Source organism: Octopus bimaculoides, chromosome 20 (assembly GCF_046866305.1).
Source record: "Octopus bimaculoides isolate indiv1 chromosome 20, ASM4686630v1, whole genome shotgun sequence".
In the NCBI taxonomy this organism is placed as follows: Eukaryota; Metazoa; Mollusca; class Cephalopoda; order Octopoda; family Octopodidae; genus Octopus; species Octopus bimaculoides.
In genome coordinates this window covers 26,138,050-26,151,816 of record NC_142947.1, presented here as the reverse complement: position 1 = coordinate 26,151,816, position 13,767 = coordinate 26,138,050, and the positions used below count along the sequence as shown (strand labels likewise).

Genomic DNA, 13,767 nt, shown 5'->3' with positions numbered 1-13,767 from the left:
GTATTTTGTCGCCTCGTTGTGTATAGAGAAAAGCGTTTTCTTTTTCTCGTATTGCTTTACTACATGCAGTAGTCTTCCACTCTTTGTTTCTAAGTACTTACCTCGTCCAACTGCTGTTATAGTAGTTCTCTATCTGTATCAGGCTACGACTCCCTTCTGAACGCGGAAGATATATTCTGTCTGCGTTTGCTTTGGGGTGGGGTCTTCGGTACGCTGTTAGTAGTTTTCTGGTTTTTCTATCTAGGTTTCTCAATTCACCGATCTTCCAGTTTATTGTGTTAAAGTTGCATGGCTAGCGTGTTTATCCCTATTATCTTATTTTTTGTGGTAAGTTCAGTCTTCAGTACTAGTCTAACTCTTCTATAATACTCTCTCCTAATTTTCTTTCATTTCTGTGAGTTGTATTTTAGCTGTTTCATCTAGTCCCTAGATATTTGTATGGGCGGTTGCAATCTAATTCTCTAATTTCTGTGTCTATGTCGATTGCAGTATTTTCAGTGCTGATTAATTTACCTCTTCTCGGTGGGCCGCGGCACATATGTCCATCCCCATGCTCATTCCGATATCTTTACTGAAACTATTTTAATAAGGTTTCTGTGTTCCATGGTGCTTTAGCGAAATATTTTAGCTCATCCAGATGCAGGAGATGGTTTATTGTTTGTCTATAGCGCCTATAACACATGGTGGTTTCGTTTAACAAGTTTGTTAGCGGGGTCAGAGAAAGTCAGAAAAGCAGGGACGACAGTAAGTCTCCCTAGAAAATCCCACTTCTTATGGGTATATGGTAGGTTTTATTAGTATCATTATTATTTCTCTTTGTCATCATTATTATTATTATTATTATTATTATTATTATTATTATTATTATTATTATTATTATTATTATTATTATTATTATTATTATTATTATTATCATCATCATCATCATTATTATTTCTCTCTGTCAAGTTACAACAAGGACCTCAAACAGATAATACTTTCCTTGAGATGTGCGCTGTGCCCAATAAGGCTGCTTTTTGCAAGACATCAATCTTGCATGGGATTTCCAGTTGCCTTAAGAAGTTTTGATTGGTGATTTGATTGGTGATTTTCTCAATCTCTTTACTCACAGCATTCATATCATTTGGTATGGCTACATCAATGATCTGACAGTATTTATCTCTCTTATTCAATATGACAATATCTGGCCGACGGTATTCAATTACACGATCTCTCTGAAAATCATAGTCCCATAGTATCGTTAGTTTTCCATCTTCCTGCATAACTTTATTTGGTACATGCTCATACCAGTTATCTGTTATTTCATATTAGTATTTGCGGCATAAGGCCAATGAAGATACACACACACTTTATTGTGGCGGAGCTTGTATTCTTTTTTTACATACCATGCTATGTTGTTTTCTTTTGCTCTTCCCCCTCTTTTTCATGGTACATACAGTCTGTCTATGTCACTTTTCGGGTGGAGTGACCCATATCTAGTTATTAACTTTCTTGTCTTTCTGTCTAAGCTGTTTAGTTCGTCTACTGTCCATGTGATTACCCCTGCTCCTTATCTAAGGTGTTGATAGCTTTGATCTTATTCCCTCCATTTAATTTCGACTTAAGGATCAGACTCTGTCTGCGCAAGTACTCCACCTTAATTTTTTTTTGTCATTTCTTTCTCCATCAATTTATCCATTTCCAAAATCCCCAAGTACTTATAGCTCGTCTCTTCTATCCGCTTCATAACCTCCCCCGACGGTATCGTTAGCCCGTCCATGCATTTGATTTTGCCTCTCTTCAAGATTAACACACGACACTTTCTCAGTCCAAACTCCATTCTGATATCAGCACTGAAGGTATTCACCGTATCAACGAGGGAACTGACTTGGGTTTCATCTGTACCATAAAGTTTGAGGTCATCCATGAATAACAAATGGTTGACGTTTTGCTGGCGGCTTTTGAATACATACCCAGCTTTTGCTTTTCTCACAATCAATATTAGGTCCGTCCTCCAATTCGCCATACTCTTTCCAAGCACTCGCTCAACATTCGATGCAATACCAAATAAGTTCATACACTTGTTGTTGTTGTTGTTGTTGTTATCATTAATATTATTATCATCATCATCATTATTATTATTATTATTATTATTATTATTATTATTATTATTATTATTATTATTATTATACACAACAGATTAGACTGTTGGAAAAGAAAGAAACTCTGACATCGGGCTACAACAAGTAACCTTAAATGCCAAGAATCCTCCTAAGTATCCTGGCTGTCCCTAATAACACTGTTTTCTGGAGTTGTACTAAATTGGGTTTCATGCTTATTTCCTCTATCCCTCTATTCAAATTTTTAGGGATAGTTCCCAGTGCACCTGTAACTACTTGGATACATTTTACCCGCATATTCCATAGTCTCTGTTATTCAATGGCTAGGTTCTAGTCCTTTGCTATTTTTTCAATACCCTTCATATTGATTTTTTCATAATTTGAGACTGTTAAGTCAATTATGTAGCACTTTCTATTTTATGTAGCATTCTTTCTATTCTACGACTAAATCAAATCAAGCCTTCTAGCTTCTATTACTCAGTCAGTCTGAATGTTAAAGTCCCACAACATCTTGTATTTCTTACTTTCTAGTACTTTACCAGGTTCATGTTCATACCATTTACTAGTATATTCAAATCCTAGCTTTCTACACAACTCTCCAGTGAATTACTCTCCGTACATAGTTATGTCTTTTTTGTATTCTTTCTGTGCCAGCATGCCACATTCACTTACTACATGAGTAACGCTTTCCGCTTTTGATTTGTATAATCTACATTGGGAATCTACTTGGTTTTTGTCTATCTTGGCTTTTATTCAATTAGTCCTTATGGCTTGATCTTGTGCTGCTAATAACAAACTTTCTGTCTCCCTTTTCGGCCTTCTTTTCTACAATCATAACCATATCTCACTGCTACTATTTGCTGCAACTATCTTTAGGAATCTACCATGCAATGCCTTCTCCTGCCAGTCAGATAATTTCTGCTCTTTTTTCTAGTTTTTAACTTCCTTTGTGTTTTTGGTTTCCCTATGTTTTGCTATGACTCTAGCAGCTATTAATAAACTCTTACCTACATAGGAGTCTATATCTACTCAAGCTAACTCCACGCAGTCTTCCACTGATATTAACCCTCTTCTGCCATTCTTTCTAGGTAAGTATAATCTTGCTACTCCTGCCCTTGAGTGGAGTCTTCCATTCATGTTGAATTCCTTCCTAGTTCTTCTGTCTAGCTTTGCTAATTCAGTTTTTGTCCATCTACAAAAGTTGCTAAGTACCTAAGTAATAATACTGCCCAAGTATTTGCAGACTTCACTAGATTCGGACCATTTAGCTTTAACTTCATTAGCTTCCTCACCCTTTTGATGTACTCCTCGATTTTCGTTTTCATTTCTATAGTTAGAACTCTGTTAGATTCTAATACTCCTAGATACTTATAACTCTCTCCCCATTTCAATGATTTTAATGCCATCTGGTTAAGGCGCGTGATCTAAGAAACAAGGGGATCAAATCTGTTTGATGGGCCCGCATGGTGAAGGTGCAGCGTGATAATAAAACCACAACTCAATCTTTGACAGACCGAGACCGACACGAGCTGAGCAATTCCTTTCGCCAGCATTTTGGCGAGGCAGAGACGGTGGCGGACTTCAGTCCCTACCTCGACGGCTGACGCTGAGTGCTGTGAAAGACAGATAACTTTAGCCGAAATTCAGGATGCCCTTGTCGGCTGCACGAGGCGCAAGTCACCCGGTTTAGATGGTCTGCCCTACGAGCTTTACGTAAATATGCCAGATTTGTTCTCCGATCTCCTCGAAACGCTCTACTGCAGCTGGCAGCAAAATGGGTGTATTACCAGATCTGAGTAGTGACGCTGATAAGGAAAGGTGAAAACAAGAGGGACACGTTAGATAACTTCAGGCTCATAACTCTGCTTAACACAGAGTTTAAGATTTTGGCCAATGTGTTAGCGATGAGGTTGGCGCTTGTCGTCGAGGATTTGGTTGGGGAGGCGCAATCCTGACCAGATCCATACACGACAACCTCCACCTCGTGCGATACATCATAGAAAGTGTAGGGTGTAAAGCTGGAGTGCTGATCCATTTAAATCAATTGAAAGCATTCAATAGGATCGACAATCGGTACCTGGAAGCTGACCTCAAAGTGACTGGCTTCGGCCCCGTCTTCAGAGGTTGAATCGCTGCAATGCACAGCAGTATCTGCTCGGTGGTCAAAGTTAATGGCCACCTCTCGGAACCGTTTCAGATCTCACGATCGGTCCATCAAGAGAACCTTCTCTCCTCCCTTCTGTACGTATTGACTCTTGAGCCTTTACTGCTGAAGCTGGAGCTACTACAGGATATCCCGCTCGAACCGGGACGCTGAAGGGCTATGTCGGCTTATGCGGACGACATCACCGTGATGGTGTCGGACACCATCGAGGTGTCACATCATGAGAGGAATATGAAAAGTTAAAGGGAGCAAAACTTAACCCGGAAAAGTCGGTGGACTTGTAACTCGGCACCTGGAGAGGCAAGTCCATGCCGTCCATCAGCGTCGTTGGGCGCTGGACGGACGCACCGGTAAAGTTGCTTGGTTCGGATCAGATCTCCAAGTGGATGAAAATTGAGACGACGTGACGAGCAGGTTAGCCAGTCTCACCCAGAAATGGGCTGCGAAGAAGCTGTCACTGAAAAGTCGGGCGGAGGTGGCGAATGCGTACATCGCGTCCGTCATCTACTACCGCTTGACCGTCGTGCTTTACCCCCGTTCGCACCTCACCAAGCTGGAGCGCCTCCACTTCAAATTTTTGTGGAGGGGACAGGTTCCGTTGGTGAGGTGATCCATCTGCTGCTAATACCCTCTACGCGGAGGGATGGGCATGCCGTGGCTAATGATGCGCAGACATGCTCTGAGGCTGCGGCGTCTCCAGATATTCTGCCTGAACAGTGAACAGGTGTGGTCACCGTTTGTCAAACAGGCCCTTCCTCAGCTCGTCTCCCTGACTGAACTGCAGTCCTGAGTCAAGAAGAGACCGAGACAGGGTGACTGGCATCTGGAATATTGCCAGGCACTTCTGCCCTCTACCAGTCAGGCAATGCGATCAGTGAAACACCCACTCTCGAGTTCTATATAGGGTTAGTGAAGGGAAGGAGCGATGATACACTCGGAGAAGCGCTAGGTGTTGACAAAGTCGAACTGACCAATCTCTTCAGGACTTTCGAGCCGGGGACGATGGATAACTTCCAGAAATCTCTTGCTTGGTAGTGCTATCGGGGCTGGGGGCACTGTAGAAATAAACTTTACGGGCAAGAAAGTGCTGTCAGATGAACCTGCCCGAGATGCGCACAGAGCGATGAAACTCGTCCAGTGTCCGTGCATTAGTGACTTGTGGAGTTATGTTGAACAGTTGTTATCACGTGTAGGACGGATCCAGCTATCGACCGAGTCCATAGTGAAGATCGATCCACCACCTTTCATTGGTCCGGAAGAGTAGGCAATTTTCTTCTGTCTGAGAGCAGTAGCGAAAGAGGTTGTATGGTAGACCAGGTTGAAAGGACTGAAGGCAGAGACTTTTCTCTTCGGCCAATTCCTCATTGGCTTGTAAATTTGAGAGGGAGAAGGGTGCCCTCGAAGCGGATGCCCTCGAAGCGGCGAATTGTTCAGGATTGGTGGGGTACCTGAGCCAACCCCAGGTGGTTATCGCTTATTGGGGAACTTTCATTGTTATATTCTTCTTGTTTGATATTATTGTTATTGTTTTAATTGTGTACTCGTTATTGTGTGTAAAATCCCCAGTCCACGTCTACTGTATTGTCTCCCTATATGTCGTCCCTGGTGGCCAATAAATGAAATAATAATGATAATTATTATTATTATTGACATGAGTATTCCCTGTGATCATAATATAGCGGCGAAAGAATTTGACAAGATCAGTAAATATAAAGACTTGCTAATAGAAATTGAAAAAATGTGACACCTCAAGGCGACTAGCGTACTAGTGATTGTAGGATCTCTAGGAATGATAAAAAAAATGGTACCGAAACCTATTTGAAAATGATACCAGGCTTACCATCCCTACAGGAAGTGCAAAAAATCGTGTTAACTGGAACGACTTATTATTATTATTATTATTATTATTATTATTATTATTATTATTATGATTATTATTATTATAATAATAGAAACAAAGCTCGCGTTTGGTCTTATTCCTGGTAGGATTTATGTGGTTGCCGGTCACTACCTGTAACAGTCTTTTGACAGTCTTTCAAATTCTTAGAACCTCCTGATAATCCTTGCTGTCCCTAAGAGGCAAACTTTCTGTAGGAGCTCTACCAGGCATTGTTTCAGTCTCCTTCACCCATTTGGCTATGGCTTACTGTTCCCAGTGCACCAATTACTATAGACACATCCTTTACTGCTCGCATGCTCCAAATTATTCCTATCTCAGATTTTAAAGGATAGTGTTTTCTTTGTTTTTCTCCCTCTCTTTTACGATCCTGGAATCAAACGTGCATAATGGGTCAGTAAGTAAGCAACTTCGCTTTTCCTTGTCTAATATTGTAATATTTTGTCTATTATTTTCTAACTTCTTGTCCGTTTGAAGAGGAAAGTATTATCATTATTATTATTATTATTATTATTATTATTATTATTATTATTATTATCATCATCATCACCATTATCATCTCAAACTCGATGAGGCAGAAAGTTAGTGGAACCATTAAACTGTTAGAAAACATACTTTGCGGCATTCCTTCTAGCTCTTCATGTTAAGTTCAAATCCTACCAAGGTCAACCTTGCTTTTCATCCTTTCGAGGTTGATAAAATAAAATACCAAACACAAATTTGGTTCGATGATGCCGATTAACGTTATCCAAAACATACTTAAACATATCAAAGAAAAAAACATTGAGCAAAATTGCTGACCTAAATCTGAATCATTTATTATCTCATGCCCCAGATTTTGCTCATTTCAATTTGAAGATGTTTTTACATTGACAGTTTCTCGAGATCCGTCTTGGGAATGCTTTGATCTGAAGGGTTCGAGGTGCTTATCAGAGGGCTCACCTTTGTCGGACAGTCTAACGAAGGGTAGCAAGCCGAAACGTCCAAGTCATAATCACGTATTAATTCTTGAGTTTAATGTTAAATTGCTTTTTATATATAACTTCGCGTAGAAGCAAACGACTGTGTGTGTGTGTGTGTGTGTGTGTGTGTGTGTGTGTGTGTGTGTGTGTGTGTGTGTGTGTGTGTGTGCGCGCGCGCATGCATGCGCGTGTGTGTATCTTTTCCCATATGCAGAGAAAGTTGCAATGTTCTATTAAACACTAGAATGCTTGTTGTGTCCTCGCCAGTGACACACATATTGGTCCTCGCCACTGACACACATATTACTGTAGGTATAAATTTTCGAACACAACTATTTTCATATTTAGAATTAATTTGCGAAATAATATTCTGACAAGATAAATAGACAGACAGACAGACAGACAGACAGACAGACAGACAGACAGACAGACAGACAGATAGCCAGACAGCCAGACAGACAGACGGACGAACAGAGAGACTGACAGAGATCAATTCTTTTATTCTTTTACTTGTTTCAGTCATTTGACTGTGACCATACTGGAGCACCATCTCGAAAGATTTAGTCGAATAAATCGATCCCAGGACTTATTTTTTAAGCCTAGTACTTAATCTATCAGTCTCTTCTAAGGAACTAAGATACGGAGACGTAAACGCACCAACATCGGTTGTCAAGCGGTGATAGGGGGACAAACACAGACTCAAAGACACACACATACACATATATATATATATGTATGTATGTAAGTGTTTGTGTATGTTACTTCACCACACGCGAAACGTTAATTCAACAGACAGGCACTTGACTTACGATCTTCTGTTTTTAACAATACCACTACTAGAACTACTGTATCATGGTACGAACTGCAGGAAGTTTGCTTGCTAGTTCTAGCGAATAGAGAGACTATATAGAGATTCGCGACTTGATTTGAAATTCAGTATCATACTCCAAATGCTATTTCAGTAACAAGAGCAAAATTTAACGGGACAAAAATCATGTATCTTCTTTCACTGAATCAGTTATATTATACGAAGCTCTGCCAACACTTTTACATCACATTGGGCAAAACATTTCAACTAAATTCAGAGAGATCACATCTGAATTAGATTTACTTGTCAAGTGATTCACAAAATAATTTAAGTCGGGATAATAATTTTTTCGAAATATTAACTTCATCTTTAGAAACGGCATCTTTTATTTCAAACACATCAGCACTAAATATAAATCACCAATTGTCATTAGAGGTCATATTTCTGAGATCTACAGATATGATGAGACTGGACTTCAAAAGTAAACCTTTACTTTTTTAAGCGTTTACATATGTATTTTAAGTTCCTTGCTAGCTTTGGGGTTCGAATCCATTCTAGAGCTATGAAATTGGAATTTGTTATGAAACACTCAGATAGAAGTTATTTCTGGAAATATCCGAATGTATCCCAGAAATTCTACCAAATAAATAGGTAGCTGAATATGGCTTGAAGTTCGTTGATGAGTAAACAACTGAAACGATTTTTATTAGCCTTTTGGAAGAGAATATCAAAACTAAGGTTATCAAAGAAACCATAATACTTGAGATTATGGTTGTCGTCATGGCAATACCTTAAAAAGGCTCCTCAACGAGTTATAACGGTAATGTGGGACAAGCCTCTATAAGCCACTTGATGCGAACCTCAGGCATCAGTCTTTTTTGCTGTGCTTCTCCCTGTTCATCGATGTTTGCGATGGCTGAAACCAACGAACAGCGTGCTTCCGTGAAATTCTGTTTTCTGCTGGGGAAAACGGTGACCGAAACGGTTGTCACACTTCGGACAGCTTATAAGGACGCTGCCATGAGCAAAACAAAAGTTTACGAGTGGTGTCTACGTTTTAGGAACACTTCACGAGAGTTCCAGCACCGTTTCGAATAGGGAAAAACACGCCAGGACCGATACACTGCTTCAGTTGGAGAATACTTTGAAGGCGATAAAAGTGTAAACATGTAAAATTAAATACCTGGTATCAATCGATGATCAAACTGACCTGACCGTGATGTAGTGTAGATATCGATATTATAGACAGATATTTTAAAGAATTATTTCAAAAGATGAGGCTTATTGTCTCAGAAATTAACATCCTATTTTCTATAAAATGATCTCAGACATTTGATACACACACACAAGAAAAGAAAAAACTGTCCCCCATTTTGCGTAAAATTATTACAGAAGACATTTTCTGAACGCTTCATTGGGATTCTTTTAAGAGTAAATTCATTAAAACCTGAATTTCTTCAAAACATGAGCAAGGTTCACTAAATATTAAGCAGATCACGTTCTTAAATATATTTGCCGAAAATCTTTCCATAATAACTATCATGGTGTCTGTTTTTTTATTTTCCACTGCCATATTTGTGCGGATACATGTGTTTAGATTGCGTGCATGCGTGTGTGTGTGTGTGTGTGTGTGTGTGTGTGTGTGTGTGTGTGTGTATGCATGTGTGCATGAATAGAACGGCACTATCTGATATTCAAAACTTTAATAACATACAGACGCTTAGCATGGGGCTGGACAATTACCAACCGGTGTCTTTTTACACCACCGTCATTCGTACTATCAAATTATCTTTCTCTCTCTCTCTCTATCTCTCTCTCTCTCTCTCTCTCTCTCTCTCTCTCTCTCTCTCTCTCTCTCTCAATATATACACACATATATACAAATACAAATATGTATGTGTATTTAAACGTGTGTATATATATATATATATATATATATATATATATATATATATATATATATATATATAGGCAGGCACACATATACAATATAAATAAATATAGATATAATCATATACGTACATGTATATACATATACATACATCCACACACATGAATATGTGGGGTACGTGTGTGCGTATGCATGTGCACGTGTGCGTGCGTGCGCACTCTATTTGCGGCAGTATCCACCATCTGAAAAAACAAACACACGAGGTGTGTTCAAAAAGTATCCGACTTTATTTCTTCCCGCCAAAACTAATGCAGCGTGGGCAAAAACCTTTGCATAAGATGTGACGCCACTCTTCCTGTCCGGTAGGCCGCTTCAGTCCCCAACTGTTATGCCTAGTGTACATCCGTGTAGTCCGCACTCATCGGATTTTCGTGCTCACATAAGATGACCGAACCCGTCGAGCAGAGATATAGCATCAAGTTTTGCCAAAAACCCGATACTCAAACTCAAGCCATCCAGAAGATTCAGTAGGCCTTTGGCGATGATGTTGTGGGTAAAATTCAGATCAAAGATCAACCACTTCAAATATGGCCACACCTCAGTGGAAAGCGAGGCACGCTCATGCAAGCTAAACACAAGCCGAAACGAGAAGTCGATTGAAATCGTTCAGGACATGCTGGACAGTGCAAACGATGACCCAGACTTCACGACGACCATCATCACTGATGATGAGACGTGGGTTCATGTTTACGACCCGGGAACCAAGTTTAAGTCCTCCCAATGAAAGCATCCGTCATCACCGAGGCTCAAAAGAGCATGATAGGTTTGCAGTTAATGAAAGGTAATGTTGACCTGTTTGCTTGACTCCCATGGTATTGTGTATCATGAATACGTACCACAAAGCCAACCAATCAATAAGGGATATTACCTGGAGGTTATATGTCACCTTCGTGATGCAGTGCGTCGAAAGTGACCGGACATGTGGTCGACGAAGAATTGTCAACTTCACCATGACAATGTTCCCCCTCATCCCGCCCGCATAATCCAAGATTCACTGATCAAGAACAACACACCACTTGTTCGACAAGTTACCTACTCTCCCGACTTGGCACTGTGTGACTTCTGGTTCTTCTCCAAACTAAAATTTTCAGATGGAAAGCTATTTGAGTAGCAAAAGGAAATTATGAGTAAAGCGACGGCGGAGCTGTATACCATTCCAGAAAAGGTATTCCCCAGGCGTTACCAGCAGTGGGAGAACCGCTGGGAGAAGTGTCTGAACTCCAAAGTGGAGTATTTTGAAGATGATTGAATAAAATTTATGAAATGTACAAAATTGCTTTTTTTTTTATGTCCAAAAGTCGGATACTTCTTGAACGTACGAGCTGGTCCAAAAGTAGGTTTACAGTTATCACGTAGCCACTTTAAATTTATTTTAAAACATTTTATTACATTTAAATTTCTATCTTACAAACAGAAAAGGGAGCTTGACAAAATTAACTTAATTAGCATAGAATAATGGTTTCATATTTTTTTATAATTAAGATCTAAATTGTTAATATATGAATGTGAAAGGGACAGTTGAATAACTGTAAACCTACTTTTGAGCCACACTATATGTAACAGATGATGCATGTTACAACTTTTTTTATATGTATCTATCTCAGATTTTCTTTATTCATTTATTAATATCAATATTTTATTTCTTTTTTCATTCTGTGCTATGCTTATACCTCGTTCTAGTAATGTTTTAAGGTATATCAGTTTTCCCGTGAGAAGACAGAGCTTTCCCCTCACTGAATCCTACCCCAGTTCTAGTGAGTGTGAGTTATAAGTACCCTTACATGGCCCTTCCCGATACTGCAACCTTGCTGATAATAAGCCAGAGAGAGAGAGAGAGAGAAAGAAAAATTCTGAAAGGTTGCAAGGCAAAGTTGACCTAAACGGGATTTGAACTCAGACTGCAAAGAACCGTAACAAAATATTGCAAAGCATTTTCTTCGCCGTTCTACCTTTATCTTCGAAACCGTTATCTTAATTATTGAAATTATGATAATTAGGGGAACATGATTAGGGCAATTATATTGGCAGAATCGTTAGCATGTCGGGCAAAATGATTAGCGGCATTTCATCCGTCTTTACGTTCTGAGTTCAAATGCCGCCGAGGTCGACTTTGCATTTCACCCTTTCGGAGTTGGTAAAATAAGTACCAGTTGAATACTGGGCCAATGTTGTTGTGAATGTTCTTGTGACTCTACTGCCTCTATGAGTGTTGTTGTTACTGTTACTATCTACATTACAGGGCAAAATTTCCCCACGTTATCTAGTTACTTCACTTTACGTTTCAAGGACTAAATTTGCATTTCATTGGCCTTCGGGTGTCGAAAAAAAAAAGAGAGAAGTACCAATCATTTTGTGATGGAGGAGTGATTAATATATTCGACTATTCCTTTCCCTCTCCCGAACTTGCTAGCCTTGTGCCACAATTTGAAACCGATATATAGTTGGCTCCCTTTATTTTCTATGTTCATATCTCACTGGGGTGAACATTACCTTTCAACTTCCTGAAGCTATTGTAAAGACGTGCCAGTTCATTACTCGCATAAATTGAATTAATTATACTCCTCCACCGCTGTAATTTTTGTTAGAAACCAATGTTTTAGCATATTCTTAATCATATTTATGAGCTTGTGAGATTAGATCTGCATATTTAGAAATAGTTGACCTTTTTATGAAAAGATAAACTTTATTTATAAAAAATGTCTACAAAATTAAGTCGTGGAATTAAACTATTTGACAGAGATTGAAGGTCAGACATTTTGTGAGAGAAAAGAAATTCGTCCTGAGTATATGCATATTACTTATTTTATCAACTCTCGAAAGTATGAAAGTATGAATCGACACAGTCTATACATTTTGAAGGGAAAGGAATAGTCGAATATATCAATCATTCCTTCCATCACAAAATGATTGACACCTTTCTTGGTTTGTTTGATTTTTCTTTTTTTCGACACCTGAATGCAAATTAAACCTCAAAACGTAAAGTGAAGTAACTAAATAACATGAGAAGTTTTGTCCTGTAATGTAGATAATAACAACAATAACAACGCCCACAGAGGCAGTAGAGTGGCAAGAACAGTCACAACATCTACATAAATAACAATATTAATATTATCAACAACAACGTCACCATATATATAAGACATAGTCATATGTTCTGTATGTTTTTTACAATATATTTCAGCATAAAAGGACGAGATGGTCACGGCTGAAATGCTTTGATTACTGGTCTGCTCCATCAGGATTGACCTGGAAGTCAACAAGAATAATATCGCTAATCAAAGAGGCACATCCATATGTACGCACGACCTACCAGAAATAACAACGAAACTGACTCAGTTGGTGGTAAACGAGGAGAGTTGTTGGAAGGTAGGACAAAATATGCCACAGAATTTACTCCAGTTCGCCGCAATGTTGGTTCAAATCCCTCCGAGATATCTTTGCCTTTAATACTTTTGGAGTTGATAAAATAAAGTACCAGTCCAGGTTGATGGATTAACGGAATCATTCGAAAGCCACACACGAGGTCTCGTATTTTTCTTTGAGTTTCGAGTTCTTGAGTGGTAGATTTAATTAATCGCTCGGTTTAACACCCTGTGTTTAGTGGAATCCAGTTTGTGAGAAGCATTCAGGCCAGATTCCAGTTTGACGATATCGGAGCATATTTCCGGTTTGGTGATACATTTCTTCCTACAATGTCAGTGGTCCGAAAAAATAATTACACCTTACTCTCTTAAGGTAAGCCTACTTTGGCTGATATGATCCTAGATCAGCTGCCATATAAATATGAAAAAAAAGTGGAGATAAGATAGTTACAGCTGAAATGCATTTGGCGAAATATCTGCTCGATCATAGCTTTAGCTGGGGTTATTCTGTAACAGCAAAATAT

The 13,767-nt window shown here is 39.1% G+C and overlaps 1 long non-coding RNA gene across 1 annotated transcript in view; it reads left to right on the top strand.

Annotated features, from left to right (window-relative positions):
• The window catches only part of LOC106868903 (uncharacterized), an 80,765-nt gene extending 67,272 nt beyond the window's left edge, over positions 1 to 13,493 (top strand). Inside the window, exon 3 of the long non-coding RNA XR_001409353.3 lies at positions 13,063 to 13,493. This is a non-coding gene — a long non-coding RNA (uncharacterized LOC106868903). The remainder of the gene's footprint in view (positions 1 to 13,062) is intronic.
• Positions 13,494 to 13,767: the final 274 nt, after the last annotated feature.